Source organism: Pinus tabuliformis, chromosome 8 (genome assembly GCF_031772625.1).
Source record: "Pinus tabuliformis cultivar Carrire ecotype Pingquan chromosome 8, CPIR1, whole genome shotgun sequence".
Lineage (NCBI taxonomy): Eukaryota > Viridiplantae > Streptophyta > Pinopsida > Pinales > Pinaceae > Pinus > Pinus tabuliformis.
The window spans coordinates 561,261,224-561,277,976 of NC_142294.1; the positions used below are offsets into that span (position 1 = coordinate 561,261,224).

General features: G+C 39.1%; 1 protein-coding gene across 4 annotated transcripts in view; it reads left to right on the forward strand.

The window, feature by feature from the left end:
• The window catches only part of LOC149236700 (uncharacterized), a 168,876-nt gene extending 165,328 nt beyond the window's left edge, over nt 1-3,548 (forward strand). For 2 of the 4 annotated variants that reach the window (XM_089372452.1, XM_089372453.1), the window contains 2 exons: nt 2,583-2,825; nt 2,932-3,548. The gene's annotated coding sequence lies outside the window, so the exon portion shown is untranslated. Of the gene's footprint in view, nt 1-2,328; nt 2,417-2,582; nt 2,826-2,931 lie in introns of all 4 variants that reach the window. The other 2 variants (XM_089372454.1, XM_089372455.1) reach the window with 2 other exon arrangements.
• Nucleotides 3,549-16,753: the final 13,205 nt, after the last annotated feature.

Consider the following 16,753-nt stretch of genomic DNA (forward strand, 5'->3'; position numbering starts at 1 on the left):
AATGAGACATAATGGCAGATACTCAGTGATCAAGTGATAGGGTAGCAAGTGTCAAAGGGGTAGAGACAGTGATCCGGAGGAAGATTTCTAGTTTTAGAGAGGCAACACCCATTGAAAAAAGTATTCCACGGCAGAGCTGGCCTAGAATAGCCACAAGGGTCGTGTGGAATTTTTTTGACGGATCGCAATTAGGGTCGCGCGGGTTTTCCTAGTACAACCGCGAGTATCGCATGGGTTAACCCAAGACAATCGCATGGGTTATCCCAACACAGTCGCGTGGATCGTCAAAAGCATAAACTACCTGCATAGAGGTTGGATGGTCAGTTTTCAGAGGGAGACAGAGATCGAGGGTTGCTTGTGGAGAGCGAATTTTCTCTAAATATTTTTGTCAGATTCTTGCTGATTGGATAACTAGCTGGGCTTCCAAAGATTGTACTCAGATGTTCACTTCTGCATAATAATAAAACCTTTAGCTGCTGCACCGGTTTTCCCACATTGGGTTTTTCTGGGGACATTTGTCCAAAAATAACAGTCATTTTATGTGTGTGTGCTAGTATTACTTAGTTCCTATTGTTTGCTTTTGGAGTATTTATTTTTGGTGAAGAAATTGCAGTGATTAATTTGGTATTAATCAAAAAATTAATGAACTGTTAATCAGTTATGAGAATTAATTCTAGTTGCTGCATCTCAAGGGAATTTTCACATCTTTAATATTTGAAAGAAGCCTTATGACACGACTAGTATAGTCCACTTAGTATGGAAACAGTAGTCTTAAAGGATAAACGCATGCAGATGGTAGAGTTGAAGTGTGAAAGGCATAATTGAAGTCTTTTATCTTCAATAAGGATAAAAAGAAAGCTCATTCATAGGAAGGATGGCTAGATGGTTGTATGAAAGAAAAGGTATGCATGTCTTTAATAAATCTTCTCTAGAAGGTAGGATTCATGTCTACAAGAATCTTGCAAAAAGAGTTGGTCGTAGGAATGTGCTCAGTAACATGAGCATGATAAATCTTCCATGTGGTTATTTGATGTTTGGAAAAAGGAGTTTGTTGTGCTTTGGAATGACTAAAGATCAAGACTCTCCTGCAGATAGCATGACTTAGACATGATATTGATTAACATCAAATATGGTCTTCTAAAGAAAGAAAGAAGAGTTGATAATGACAACTCCAAGGAAGAAGATATTGCAGCTTGCTGATTAGTTCATTCCATGGGCACTTTGATTAAAAATCAAAAGCATGGAGAAGGATATTTGTACAATATGGAGATAGACCATGCGGAAGGATGTTAATCCCAAGGGAAACAAGTAAGCAGAATCTGGTTTTTTTTTGTAAAAGGACATCATGTTGAGGTAATTATGATGTTTTGGTATTGGTTATCAGGTTGATATATGGTTTTGCTACCTGGAAGAATGTTGCAGAAATCCATAATGACAGTTGAGGCAAGTGTGTCTACAGCTGTTTGTTTTAAACTCAATTCAAAGAATATATGGATTGAGGGGATGTTTTTGGTAATCCTTGAAGGATTATATGGTCAAGATATCTACATCATCTTGGGATTGAAAGGTAGCAATACAAAAAGATAACCTGATGTTTATGTTTCAATGACAAGGAAGATCACTTTCAAGATTAGAGGGAGCTATGATTAGCTCAATATAATGCCTTTGTTGATGATGACTAGAGGAAAGTGATATGAAAGGTTGATGGCCTGAACCCTGTCACAGACTAAAGAAAGTTTGGCTCCATTACAAAAGCTTACTTAAGCCCTTTTGTCTTTTCCCTCTTGGGGAATCATGGCTCCCCTTCTTTTGTTCTTCTCTTTTGCAGCCGGTGATATATTTTTTATTAACATTTATTGCTTGATTACAAATCCCATATGCTGGCTTATAGCTATATTCATTATGCACATACACAAGACCAAACCAGAGATCAAAACTAAGGTATTACATCGGTCATCCTGTATGCAAAGCCGATCCATTGTAAGGCACCGCCTTATCATACAGCATGCGCAGAGCAATAGAAATGTATTTTTAAGATGAAACTAATGTATTTTGTAAATTCTGAGTTATTGGTGTCCATCTGATATATATCTCTTGTGTCTAAATTTTTTTAAGTACTGAAGTTTGAAGGATGGTGATTTCTGAAATTTCTTTTGTGTTGTCCTTGAATTGAATTTTCCTCTTGTACTGGAGACTTGAGGCTAACATGTTTTAGAAGACCACTAATGTATTTAAAGAGGAAAGTTTGTGGAAATAATATGCAAGACTTAGCTAGTACTCACTACTGATGGAAAATATCTATTTGCTTTGGATACATTTGCTTGGCAGTGTTTGCGACAACCTGTATTTCAAACCCATATCACTTGCTGAAGCTGTTTATTGTCTAGTGAATCGATGTTTGTGTCATATGCATTAGGTAATCACAGAATATATAGAAACCTCCTTTTTATGGCAAACTATCAAGGTCCGTTATTTTATGCAGTCATTTGATTTCACCATCTCAATTGAATTTTCTTCACATAGTTCCTTGATTACAAGGTTAGAGTTTACAATGTTTTTTTGTTTCCTTCTTTTTTTCTTAGGGGGTTGATATTATCAGGAACACAGTGTAATGGATATGCATGAGTAAAATATAACAGCTGAAACATTGTGAAAATTGTATCCGCTCCAAAATTGAAGAAGAGTCGTATGGAGGTGCAAAATGAATGGGGAACAGCAACCATTGAATTTTGTTGCCAACAGAGGTGGAAATATTGACAGATTCTTACCATGCTAGGGCTCTGTTTTGATGAATGTATGGAGGACGGGATTAGTGGCCTGCCTAAGTATGCTTGTTATATTTATTTACTTATATTTTTATCTGCTTTAATTACAAAGGATTCAGCTGATTGGAATTCTGTAACCTGTATATGTCATGGTTGTTTATGTCAGGTTGTCAAAGAGGAAAAGCTTCTTGAAGGTTGGAATAGGTGATCCCTGAGTGCCTCTGTCCAAATTTCCTTTTTTGGTTTTATGATTATTTTAACATGCAAGTATTTACTTGTGAATGTTCAAACCAATGGACGGACAAGAATGGATCAGTTTGTGTCAGATTTCTTGGAGTTGCAAAAGAATCTGGAGTTCAAAACTTGTAAGTTTGCAAAAATATAAAGCTGAAGTTTTCTTAAACTTCAAGATATAAAGGGCTCAGGTAGCATATGCAATCTGGCAGTGGTAATTGCAGACAAAAATTAGCAAGCATTGAGATTGATTTAATGATGAGATCAGGGTTGCGGGGGAGCGCCTCTCCCCCCCTCCCCGTCACGCTCCCTCTCCCAATTCGCGCTCCGAGTGGGAGCGTGCTCCCGAAAACGCTCCTGAAGAGGGAGTGTTTTCGGGAGCGCGTTCCCTTAAAAAAACACTCCTTGCCTGTTCGGGAGCTTTTAGTTTTTTTTGCGAATTTTTTTTTTGTAGTAATATTCCAAATGCAATTTTTTTTTCAAAAAAACAAACAAGTTTTGAGTGAGGCAGCCTAATGATCAAGCCTATGGCCCTAGTATTGATATGCATCCTTTTACTTAAATTTTTAACATTACCATGAAATGACTCAGGATGTTTGAGAGTGGTTCCGACCTCATTGGATTTCATATGGAGAAAGTAGAATTTTAGATTTCATTCAAAATCCAACAGACATATCAGTGTTTCAGGATTGGGGGGATTGCAATGTTTCCATTGGATTTTGTCATGTATTAGGGTATGGAACTCGTATTTAATCAAAAACACCAATCCCTCTATGTACCTTGATGTTAGTGACATTGGTTGTCGAACTCCTCTATCATGACCCTCCTAAAAATGTACGCATCATTCAAACAAAATCTTGACTTGACATGCTATGCTTTTTCTACCTTATGTCACTGCTTAGAGGGTGATATTAATGACAAAGATCCCTATACAGATCCAGAGGTAATGACAAAGATACCTCTAGATATTAATGCTAAGAGGGTGATATTAATGACAAAGATGCTGATTTTCCAACAAGACTAAAAAATTAGACATTTCTCGTGGTGGCAAGAGGCCCAAGCATTAGCAATAGATAATAGATTTACTTGTCTTTTCTAGTTTTTAGTAGTTTTTATAACTATTGACTTTTTCATATTTATTATGATATTTTTTGTAAACAATATATGGCAATTTAAGTTTGAAGTTTGAAGTTGGCGATTATAACTCATTAGTAATAAATTATGAATATGATGCTTTATGAAAGTTGAAAGTTGTTTCATTTCATTTCATTTTATAACATTTCATTTCATGTTAAATATTATTTGTTGTAGTGGTTACAGTTAGCTTACAAGTACAAATTTGGTGATCAATGATGATAAATGTTATATATTGAATTTTGAAAGCTTGAAACTTTAAGATTGATGAATCATGAGACTCAATATGTTGTATGTTACTATGTTACTAACTTGTGGACGTGGTTGATGAAGATTATAACTTCTAGATGATTGTTGTTATATGGTTCAATCCAATGTGGAAAAATTCGAAGTCGGGATTAAATCGACAAGGGTCCAAAAGTTGAAAAACTCGTTAAAGTTGGGAGTTTTTTTGAAAAAGTTGGCGAAATTAAAAAACACAAAATATTCATTTTTATTTTTATTTTTTTTAACATCTAACGTATCTACAACATCAAATAAATGCATTTCCACTTAAACATGTAAAGAAAGCTAATATATAATATGTATATGAAGTCTAGTGCTACATCACATATCAAAATAGTGAATCAACTACTGAATCTTGAGTCTTGTCTGAGTCTCAACTCTCAAGAGTCAAAATATCAACAAAAAAAAATAAATGTATATCATGAGTCATCTACATGTCATAAAGTAATCAGTCACTGAGATCCTCTTCCCCTTTTACGGGAATAGGGAATGGCTTTGCCTTTTCCTCTAGAGGAAGAAGGCCCAACCCCTGGAAATACAAATGGAGTCAGTCGTCCTCTAGAAGCCAATAAAAGAGGTGGCCTCTGTCCTATGCTGCTGCTGCCCATCCTAGATGGTGTCACCTCCTCATCATCCTCATCTAGCTCTGCCTCTTGACCCTGATGTTGTTCCTCCTCCTCTACCTCTGGCTCTCCCTTCCCTGCAACTACTACCTCCTCTGGATCCACATCTAACCAATCCGGGATCGAGTCCATGGTCGGCCTCTCAGTCTCGACCGTCCATGCAATAGTGGTATCAATATTGTCCAATGTGATGGCTTCCACATCAGGAGGTTTTTGAAGTTGTCTCACCCACAATCGAAGATTGTAGTAGACGTAGACCATGTCATTGAGGGATTGGGACTCCAATCTATATTAGGGTCATAGATTGTAAATTAGTACTTAGAAAATTTAAATATTAAAAATAATAAAATGAATTCAAAAAATTTAATTTGAAATTTTTTTACCTGTTGTGTTTTTTGCTTTGTATTTTGTCAAATACATTACAACCGTGCTCACACCTAGAGGAATTGCATCTTTGGCTGAGCACTCAAATGACAAGCTTTTGGAGATGGGGTACTTTTCCACCATAGCTTGTCCACCAAGCATCTAGAAGATAAAAGAAAAATGAGAAACATAAAAAAAAAACATTGAAATTCTAAACTTGAAAGTTTGAAACAAACTAAAGCTTACCTGGCATTTTGGTCGTCCTATTCTTAATAGCCATGGTAAAACCAAATATGCCACCCCCATCCTATATACCTACATTTCTTTAGAAATATCTTCACGTTCTTGCTCAGATGACACCATTCTCTCGACACAAGTGAAGAATCCATCCATCACCTCGGCATCAAATCTGAAACCACAGGTGTAAGAAAATGTGTGGTTGAGGTAGATACTTGTAGCATGAATGGGGCGATGGAGGGTATTGTTCCATTGCTCATCAATCACTCTCCATATGACCTGTTGTTTCTCTAACCCCTCGTCTCCCTTGTCTTCATAATAAGCATGGATAGCTTCTTTGACCCTATCCATGGCCTCATACAAGTAGCCCATTGCGAGCTTGTCTCCATCAACCAACCGAAGAACCCTTACCAAAGGTGCTGAAATGGCACACACCTCTACTCTTGCCCAAAAGCTCTGATCATATGAAACTAGTATGCAAATGCCCCCTTCCTCTAGTTTGCGGCTAATAGATAAAGCACGCCAATCTGGTGAAAGAAACATGCTTTTCACATCTGATCTAGGTCCAGGTGTGACAAAGGACCCTTCCAAGACCTTTTACTTTCGTGATGTGTTAAATTGCATTTTGAAGAGAACATAAATGAATATATCTGCATGTTGTAAAGAAGAGGAACATGTCAATCATCAACACATGAAAACATAAGTCGTTGATAATGGAGTTCATCCAGGAGGGACTACGTCTCCAGGCCTTGGTTTCAAGATGGTGTAGGTTGCTGCATTAAGTACTGTCAATAGTGATGATGTACATAAGAGATGATGTCGCTACCATACCAGGAAAATGCCCTCATGCAGGAGTGGCTCCAAGAGATGTTCCACTACAGGAACTCTCAGTCAAAAGAATCCTATCAATATGACACAAAACTCATGCATGATGAGCATCCTGCCAACATGGCATAAAAGGGATCTCAATGCAAACATACATGGCGACAACATGAGTATCCCATCAACACGACGACAAAGGAATCTCAAACAAAAGATGACAATTCATGACAAAAAGTACATCACACTGATGATTCCGCATCACATTAAACAAGAATCATGAAGCAAGTATGAAAACAAGATCCCACATCAAACATCAAACATGGATTTGTGCAGCACAATGCACAACAAAATAAGTAAATGAACACACTGTGTATACCTCACATCCAGGGGCCATCTGAAGAAGAGGATGTCAAACTGCTGAAGTTGTTCGTGCCATCGATCTCACAACGTCGAATCTCATGAAATGGCTGCTCGCACATGAATGTTAACACCTGCACTCCACATTGAAAAGTGGCCGAAAAATGAAATGAGAAAATGGAAAATCTGAACACACCATCAGACTTGTGGCGTCGAATAGTGCAAAATTAACTATCAAATTTCTGAATTCTAAGAAAGTGAGAGTATGGGGCTTATGGAATATTTTAGATTCCCCTAGATTCCTCAAAGATTCCCTCCTCTGGGTCCTTTGCAAATCTGCGGCTCAGATCAGGAAACTGACTGCACGATCAAGCTCGTGTTGCCAAGAGGTGTAGGATCGATATAAAATTTGTCCAATTTGGTCATTGCAAAAATTTCACCCTCTTGGAAATTTTGCTTAGTCATGGTTCCACCTGCAATAAATTAATTAAAAATTAATTTTGCCTTGTTTTCCGTGCCCACTCCTGGTTCCTCCATCTACCTCCCTGCACACTGACGAATGACGGGTTTAAGTATAAGTTTGATGGGCGGATAAATCAATATTCGGTTTGGTGCAATGGCAAAGTTAGGCAAATGGTTGAGGAGGGGTCGGGTGGTCAAACCCCGCCCCTTCAATGTTTTAATACATTATAGTTGTAATTTTTAAACCGAAATGTATTTAAATGGGGGGTCAGGTTTGCATTGGGCAGCCTGCCCCATACCTCTGTATCCATAGTTGGCGCGACGCATTAAATATTCTATTCACTGTGGGTTTTGGTGTGACATGGTTTTAATGGGCCATTGTAATATATATTTATGGGGCCGCCCGCTCGGGGGCTGACCACGTGGGCTGGGCGGGCTCGACCCCCGTTGACACCCTTACCAAATCCCGACATATGTAGTGGGGCGTGTGCCGGGTCCACCGGAGGTGGCCCGCCCACAACCCCATTTAATGTTAACCATATAATGTGTAGGAGTGGGTTGGAGGCTCGGCGGGTTAATGGCCACCGAGCCATTTAAATTTTAATATCATGTTTAAGGTTGTGGTTAGGCCGATGGGGGTCATGGCCTGTCGGCCTTATAACAATAAATTTTTTTGTTATGAAATAGTTTCGGGGGTGGTGGGGGTTGTGGCCCGCCACCATAATATCTATTATTTTATTTTATTTTATTAGGAATAGGGGAGATTTTTCAACCTTTAGAAAATAAGGGATATTGGGCAAATTAATGAGGCCACAATTTCGACTGATTTCGGGAGCTAGGTTTCATGCCCCATGGTCGGTCAAGTTGTAGGACATTTAAACCTAACCCACAACCCAACTTTGACCAGAAATTTGACTGCTCGTTCTCCCTCATACAAGCTCTGATTGACAAACCGTTCACACCGTTGCGATTAGGGTGATGAGATCTACGCTCTGGTTTTGGTTCGAAAGCATTTTGATCACTTTGATTTTCAAGCTTCCATAAGCCCTCTGTCCCGTGTGTGTCTCTAGAGCTGCCTGGATCAATCCACCCCATTAAGGAGCTTTTGGTCCTCCAAAAGCATGAAAAACAATCTGCAACTTTTCTGTACCTTGTCTGCATCTCAAGTGTCCTGAAAAGGTCTCGCTTCCATCTCCTTCACCTTTGTTCTTCGGAGCCTTAAGCGATGAGCCGACACCTGCAACCTTTGCAACCTGTAGTACATTGTTTTGCAAATTACATGCTTGACTTTCATGACCAACTAATGACCCAAGCATCCCACACTTGCCACGAGTTTATAACACATACTTGGTGGTCAAGTTTACATCAAGATGGACACAATACCCCAGCTATGACAACCAGACCAACATATCGTTGTTGCTTCAACAAGTGATGGAAAACACATCATCATTGCAACACACGATTTACAAACATAAGGCCAAACATTATTGTTTTCTTTGACAAGTGATGGAAAGACGACATCACTTTCACAGTTTATCATGCAACTCAAAATAATACCAGACATCATTGTTGCTGAACAAGTGATGGAAAACACATCATCACTTTTACATTTTAAAATGCAACAAATGATTTACAAAAGGACGACCATGAGATGCTAACATATCTAGAAACCATTTTTCACTTATCAATGTGAATGGGTCGCCTCCTTGTGGTGCATTCGCTTGTCGAACAACTGTTTCATTTGGCTCATGCATCGACACTGTCTTTAAGGTGCTGCTCTGGATGGAGCCTCCAACAAGTGGCTCTTTGATGGCCACTTCTGTCGCAATGATTGCAATAGGTTTTCTTCCTCGAGATTTGCTTAACATGTTTCTTTACTCGCTGTTGAGAGGGTTTTTCACGCCTCATCCTTTTGTGTGTTGCCATTCTTTTCCAACACTTAGAAAATGTATGGTTATGTAATCCACAAAAGCTACATGTTTTTCGATGTCTTGATTCATGTCCATCATAAAAATCATGATTAGGACCGAAATGAACATTCAAATGTCGGGAGTGGTTATACCTTTCCTTGCCGTCTTTGGTGTAAGTATGGCGATTAGAGCTTGCCTCAACTCTTTCCTTGCAATGGAAACTGTCATGGGATGATGGGGATGTGTTCCCATCATTCTCTTTCCTTAACAATTTCGACGATGTCTTGGAAGAATCTGACACCTTCGAGCATTCTCCTTTGGTGTATCTCAAGCCTGCTAATTGAGGTCTTTGCACAACCTCCAATGGTTGAGTTATTAACACTAAGTTCTTTTTCCTCCTCGTGCCTTGTCTTGGTAAGGAGCCTCATGTTTGTCCCTATAATTGGGATCTCCAAATCTCCAACAGAAATCATACTATGTGAAGACGAAACCGAAAGGAAATCAACATCTTTTACCTCCTTTGTTGATTTGGAAAGAATTGATGAGCACTGCTCATCATTTGTTGTTGGTGGTTTGCTAGTTGTCTCAACACATTCCCCAACTTCCTTTTTGACATACCCAAGTTCTGTTCGACACGGTAATTCCTATACTTTGATGGGGTTGATAGTGCCTTGGCCATTGATGCCCAAGCCTTTTCCTTCATAACCCATTTTCTTCAACAGTTCGGAGCCAATTCCTGTAGTATGATTTTCAAAAACAACGAAATCATCCTCAGGACACATACATGAATTCAGAGAACTACTTTTTACCTCACATGGGTCATGCTGCAACTTTTCCAAGGCTTTGTCCTTTACTTTCAACTGTCATAGCAAACTATGTTTTTCCTCTTTTTCTCCATGTAGATGCATCTTCAATTTAGCGTTATCTGTTTGAAGACTTTGGTTGTTGTGCTTCAGTTCTTCCAGAGCCTCTTTCGTGGTTTGCAACTGAAGCTGCAATCGCTCCTTTTCCTCTGGCTCTTTTTGTAGAGTTTCATACATTATTTCCACCCTTTTGGAAATTTTGAGCATGGTCTCGTACATCACTTTTTCATCCTTTGTCGCAGCATGTTCCATTGTTCATGCTTGCAATTCACATTCACGCAAAGACCGCTCTAATACCACTTGATCCAGGTCCAGGTGTGACAAAGGACCCTTCCAAGACCTTTAACTTTCGTGATGTGTTAAATTGCATTTTTAAGAGAACATAAATGAATATATCTGCATGCTATAAAGAAGAGGAACATGTCAGTTATTAACACATGAAAACATAAGTCGTTAATAACGGACTTCGTCCAGGAGGGACTACATCTTCGGGCCCCGGTGTCAAGATGGTGTAGGCATTTGCATTAAGTGTTGTCAATAGTGATGATGTACATAAGAGGTGATGTCGCTATCATACCAGGAAAATGAGCTCATGCAGTAGTGGCTCCAAGAGATGTTCCACTACAAGAACTCTCAGTCAAAAGACTCCTATCAGTATGACACAAAAATCATGCATGATGAGCATCCCGCCAACATGGCATAAAAGGGATCTCAATGCAAACATACATGGTGACAACATGAGTATCCCATCAACATGACGACAAAGGGATCTCGAATAAAACATGACGAATCATGACAACAAGTACATCACACAGATGATTCCGCATCACATCAAGCAGGAATCATGAAGCAAGTATGAAAACAAGATCCCACATCAAACATCAAACAGGGATTTGTGTAGCACAATGCATAGCAAAAGAAGTACATGAACACACTGCGTATACCTCACATCCAGGGACCATCTGAAGAAGAGGATGTCAAACTTCTGAAGTTGTTCGTGCCATCAATCTCACAGTGTCGAATCTTATGAAATGGCTGCTCACACATGAACGCTGACACCTGCACTCCATATTGACAAGTAGCCAAAAAATGAAATGAGGAAATGGAAAATCTGAACCAACCATCAGACTTGTGGCGTCGAATAGTGCAAAATCGACTATCAAATTTCTAAATTCTGAGAGTGAGAATCTGGGGCTTAAGGAATATTTTAGATTCCCCCTAGATTCCTCAAAGATTCCCTCCTCCGGGTCCTCTGCAAATCTGCTGCTCAGATTAGGAAACTAGCTACGCCATCGGCTTCGTGTCGCTGAGAGGTATAGGTTCGACATAAAATTTGTCCAATTTGGACATTGCAAAAATTTCACCCTATTGGAAATTTCGCTCAGTGATGGTTCCACCTACAATAAATTAATTAAAAATTAACTCTGCCTCGTTTTTTGTGCCCACTCTTGGTTCCTCCATCTGCCTCCCTGCGCACTGACGAATGATGGGTTTAAGTATAAGTTTGCTGGGTGGATAAATCAATAATTCGGTTTGGTGCAATGGCAAACTTAGGCAAATGGTTGAGGGGTCAGGTGGTCAAACCCTGCCCCTCCCTTTTTTAACACATTATAGTTGTAATTTTTAAATTGAAATGTATTTAAATGGGGGGTCGGGTCTGCATTGGGTAGCCCACCCCATACCTCTGTATCCATAGTTGGCACGACGCATTAAATATTTTGTTGACGCTGTTGTAATATATATTTATGGGGTTTCTTGCTCGGGGGTCGGCCATGTGGGCCGTGGCGGGTTCGACCCCTGTTGATACTCTTACCAAATCCCGACATATGTAGTGGGGGGTGGGCCGGGTCCACTAGAGGTGGCCTGACCACTACCCCCTTTAATGTAAACCATATAATGTGTGCGGGAGTGGGTTGGAGGCTCAACGGGGTAATGGCCGCCGAGCCATTTAAATTTTAATATGATGTTTAAGGTTGCGGCTAGGCTGGCGGGGGTCATGGCCCGTCGGCCTTGTAACAATAATTTTTTTTGTTATGAAATAGTTTTGGGGGTGGCGGGGGTGGTGGCCCGCCACCATAGTATCTATTTTTTTCAATTTTATTGGGAATAGGGGAGATTTTTCAACGTTTAGAAAATAAGGAATATTGGGCAAATTAATGGAGCCACAATTTCAACCGATTTCGGGAGCTAGGTTTCATGCCCTAGTGTCAGTCAAATTGTAGGACACTTAAACCTCGCCCACAACCCAACTTTGACCAGAACTTTGATTGACTCGTTCTCTGCCATACGAGCTCGAATTGACGAACCTTTCTCACTGCTGCGATCAGGGCGATGAGATCTATGCTCTGGTCCTAGTTCGAAAGCATTTTGATCACTTTGATTTTCAAGCCTCTATAAGCCCTCTTTGCCCTGTGTGTTTCTCTGGAGCCACCTGGATCAATCCTCCCCACTGAGGAGCTTTTGGTCCTCCAAAAGCATGAAAAACAATCTGCAACTTTTCGATACCTTGTTTGCATCTCAAGTGTCTTGAAAAGGTCTCGCTTCCATCTCCTTCACCTTGTTCTTCGGAGCCTTAAGCGATGAGTCGACACCTGCAACCTCTGCAACCTGTAGTGCATTGTTTTGCAAATAACATGCTTGACTTTCATGACCAACTAATGACCCAAGCATCCCACACTTGCCACGAGTTTATAACACATACTCGGTGGTCAAGTTTACATCAAGATGGACACAATACCCCAACTACAACAACCAGGCCAACATATCATTGTTTCTTCAACAAGTGATGGAAAACACATCATCACCACAAACCATGATTTACAAACATAAGGCCAAACACTATTGTTTTCTTTGACAAGTGATGGAAACACGACATCACTTTCATAGTTTATCATGCAACTCAATAATACCAGACATCATTGTTGCTGAACAAGTGATGGAAAACACATCAACATCCCACATAGGCTTTAACAGAGACTGAAGAGATATGAAAGTAGTGGCAAATCGTGTAAAGGCAGGACGCACCAACTCTTTGTTTTTGGTGAATTTTCTCATCAAGCTAAGCACAAATGCATGATTATATATAAATTTTGTTATGCTCTGAATGATTCAACAATGTTCCTCACAATAGGAATCTCACCTATATCCTCCAACATCAAATCAATGCAATAAGTAGCACAAGGTGTCAAAAACAAGTTAGGATACCTCTCCCTAAGCAAATTGCCATCTGCAACATAATTTGTAACATTGTCCGTTATGACTTGAACAACATTGCTTGGGCCTACTTCTTGAATGAAGAGGTCCAACAACTCACATAATAAACTTGCATCTTTAATATGTGCAGATGCATCAACAGATTTCATAAACTTTGTCCCCTTGGGACAACTAACCGACAAGTTAAGAAGGGTCCTACCCTTCAGGTCAATCTAACCATCTGACATTACTGTGCATCCAGTGTGTTCTTATGATGCCCTAAACTCCTCCAATCTAGAAGTGCAATTAGTCTTTTCATCTTGAAGAAGAGGCCCTCTCAGTTCTGCAAAGGTGGGGGCTTTGTGCCCTGGGCCAACAACATCAACAACATCAATCATAGGTTGGTAGAATGGGTTTGTATTGGCAATTTTGAAAGGAACATCACTCCATAGAAGACACTTACTGACCAACCTGTCATCTTCTACCTTTTCCTTTTTTTAAGTGCTGATTTGATGTTAGGTTGTGCACCAGGTGTGGTTCTAGGAACAAAAAAAGATGAGAAAGATGAGGGGTTGGGACATATGGGTGTGGAAGCTGATGCTGAAGAAGCACTGCCACTCTCATTTCCCCCCACTCTTGAGGCCCCTACAAGTTGGATTTTTAGTGCCTGCCCTGGTGTCTTTTCCCTCCTGTTTATCCATCAACGATTGAATGGCCCGTCGGATGATTTCTAGAGATGTATTTGGGAAAAGTCAACATTTTGCCCTGGAATTTGCCCCAAATGGAATTTTAATTTGTTGATACCTCCTGACATATGCTTGCCACACAACTTGCAAGTCAAATACATTCTATTGATCCCCCCATATTCGGGTATACTATTAGGTTCACCATATTCCCACATAGCGTATAAAAGCTTTGGCATTTTGTTTAAAACTTTGAACTTGAATTTAAACCTATGCACAAAATTTTTTTGAAACAAATTAAAAATTTCCCAGCACATAAGAAGCAAACACAAATGCAATTGTTGATTTTAGATTTTAAATGCCTCTTCTCAGTCACTTGAAAACACTCGGATTCAGTAAACAAGGGTTTGAATTTTTGTCATTTTATTTTTGAAAGTTGAAGTTTTGCTTCAATCTAGATTCTAAACAATGTTTCCCTTTCAAAATTCTAGGCAAAAATAAGATATAAACAAAATAACAGAATTATAGAAAGATTTAAGAAGCCATTTGTGTAAAAAAGATTAGGAGAGATTAAAATACATACCTGGCAGCAAAAATTCGGCACTTTGAATCTCTCACGTTGATCAGTGGACAAATCTCCAAATCCCCACCACAAAACTAACAAATCTCCTCCTCTAGGGCAATGGCAAACAACTACTCTCTCCACAGGGACGAATGGGAGCAAAAACAACAAAGAAATATGTTTTTTTCGGACTTTTTGGCCTCTTATCCGTGGCCTGGGAGAGATGGCCGACTTTTTCGGTCGACTCCTGATAAAATCAATTATTTCGATTTAATTGGTAGGGAAAAAGTCTGCAAAAAATCGGCCGATTAAATCGTTTTGCTGAAAAAATCGTGTTTTTGGGATTTAATCCCGACTTTTTCCACACTGGTTCAATTTATGTTTTTTTATATCTAATTCATCATTCTACATTGTTTTGTTGACATATATGCATCAAAATATAAAAAATATATATTATATAAAAGACGCTCCCAGAATTGATTCCAAACTGGGAGCTTCTGAAAATGTCGCTCCCGCTCCCGCTCCTCTTTTTCGCTCCCGCTCCCAAGTAACCTTGGATGAGATGAACATCCAGTTTTGGTTTGTTTTAACTTTATGGAAATGAATGGTTATTTTTTCTAGGTGACAACAAAAGGTGGGTTTAACTTCTCTTAGTTCCTACAATGGTTGTTTTATATCTGGATAAGTATTGCTTTATGCAAAACATAAAAAAAAATTGCAAAGCAGGTGTGCTGACATTTTTCTTTGTAGTATCTCTTGAACTTATTGTCAAGGGAGTCTTGTAAATTTAGTGTTGAATGTTTGCAATGGCTACATAAAATTTTGCACTTGAACAATGCATAAGCTAAACAGGAAAAACATTTTTTTGAAATATCATGGTAATTTGTTCCAGATAGGTTTAGAAAGCCTAGTTAAAATTTTATGTTATAAAATTTATCTTATGCATTGTTCTAATTAAAATTTTATTCCCAACCTTATTTTGGACCTAACTGGAACAAATCACCATGATATTTCAATGAATGATTTTTCCTTTTTATCTAATGCATTGATCTTGTTAAATTTATTCTCAACCTTATGACAGACTAGATCCTTACATTGAAGTAAAAGCCAGAATCTCAATATTGGGGGACAAGCATAGTCATATGCAATCCATTCAGGCATGAGAATAACCCTATTGCAGATATTGAAAACAACATATTCATTGTACCAAGTATCATAGAACTCCAACTGTAGTAGGTTCTTATCCTGCTAATTCTAATTTTACATATATTATTCCATTGCAGATGCTTGAAAATTTGTTTTGGTTAGCCATTCCGTTTTGTTTGTTGGTGATCACTTTTTCGGTATCCATGAGTTAGTTAATCTCTTGCCCACAATAGTCTAAGGCCTGATGATGGGATGCTACTATGAAACCCGTGGAAATATTTTTATTAGGTTAGCATTGTTCTCTTTCCAAAAAATGGGCCTAGGCTCCTTATTATCTTTCGGTGTTATTTATAACTTAGTGGTGAAGGATAGAGTAGAAAAAATAAGTTTATACAACATGCATACAACAGTAGGGTCCAAATATTTTGTACCTGGATTTTAAACTATCAAAGAGGCATTTTAACTTTTGAGTTATATTGAGATCTTTTTGTTTGTTCACAATATCATATGCATCTAAGCATCATTTGATATGGGTCATCATGTATGCAAAGCCCAAACATATTCACATATTTTTGCATAGGTCAATAATTAGGTTGGGTTATGAGAAAAGTATTTTGAGATTCAGCAAGATTAACATCCGCAAGGCTCAAAATTTGGCAGAAGCTCAACATCAACCATTTACCAAAGTAAGGAAAACAACAACAACATCACCATCATCCTGAGCAGTTCTCTTAACTTTCCTCCGCTCAAGTTGCTTGATTGAATGATTTCTATCACGTCTTTATCTCTCCTAGTTTTGCCTTGGTAGGTGGATAGTTGTAGGTTTATTCCTAGAATATACATATATTGTCCAGATGTGACCTTTATGCAATAAATCCTGAATCTGCCTCTTGATTTTGTCGTTCTCCAGAATGGAGCGCCGATAGATTGGTCCATTGGGCAGCGACGCACTTGGGGTTAGATCGATGGAGTGCTTGACCTGACAGTGCAGAGGCACCCCTGCGAGGGAGGTGAAGATGTCCTTGTACTCCTCCACAACCTTGTCCATCTGTTGTTGTTGTGCGGAGGGGACTTGTCTGGAGGTCGTGGCCACCGTCTTCTTCTTTCCCTGAGGG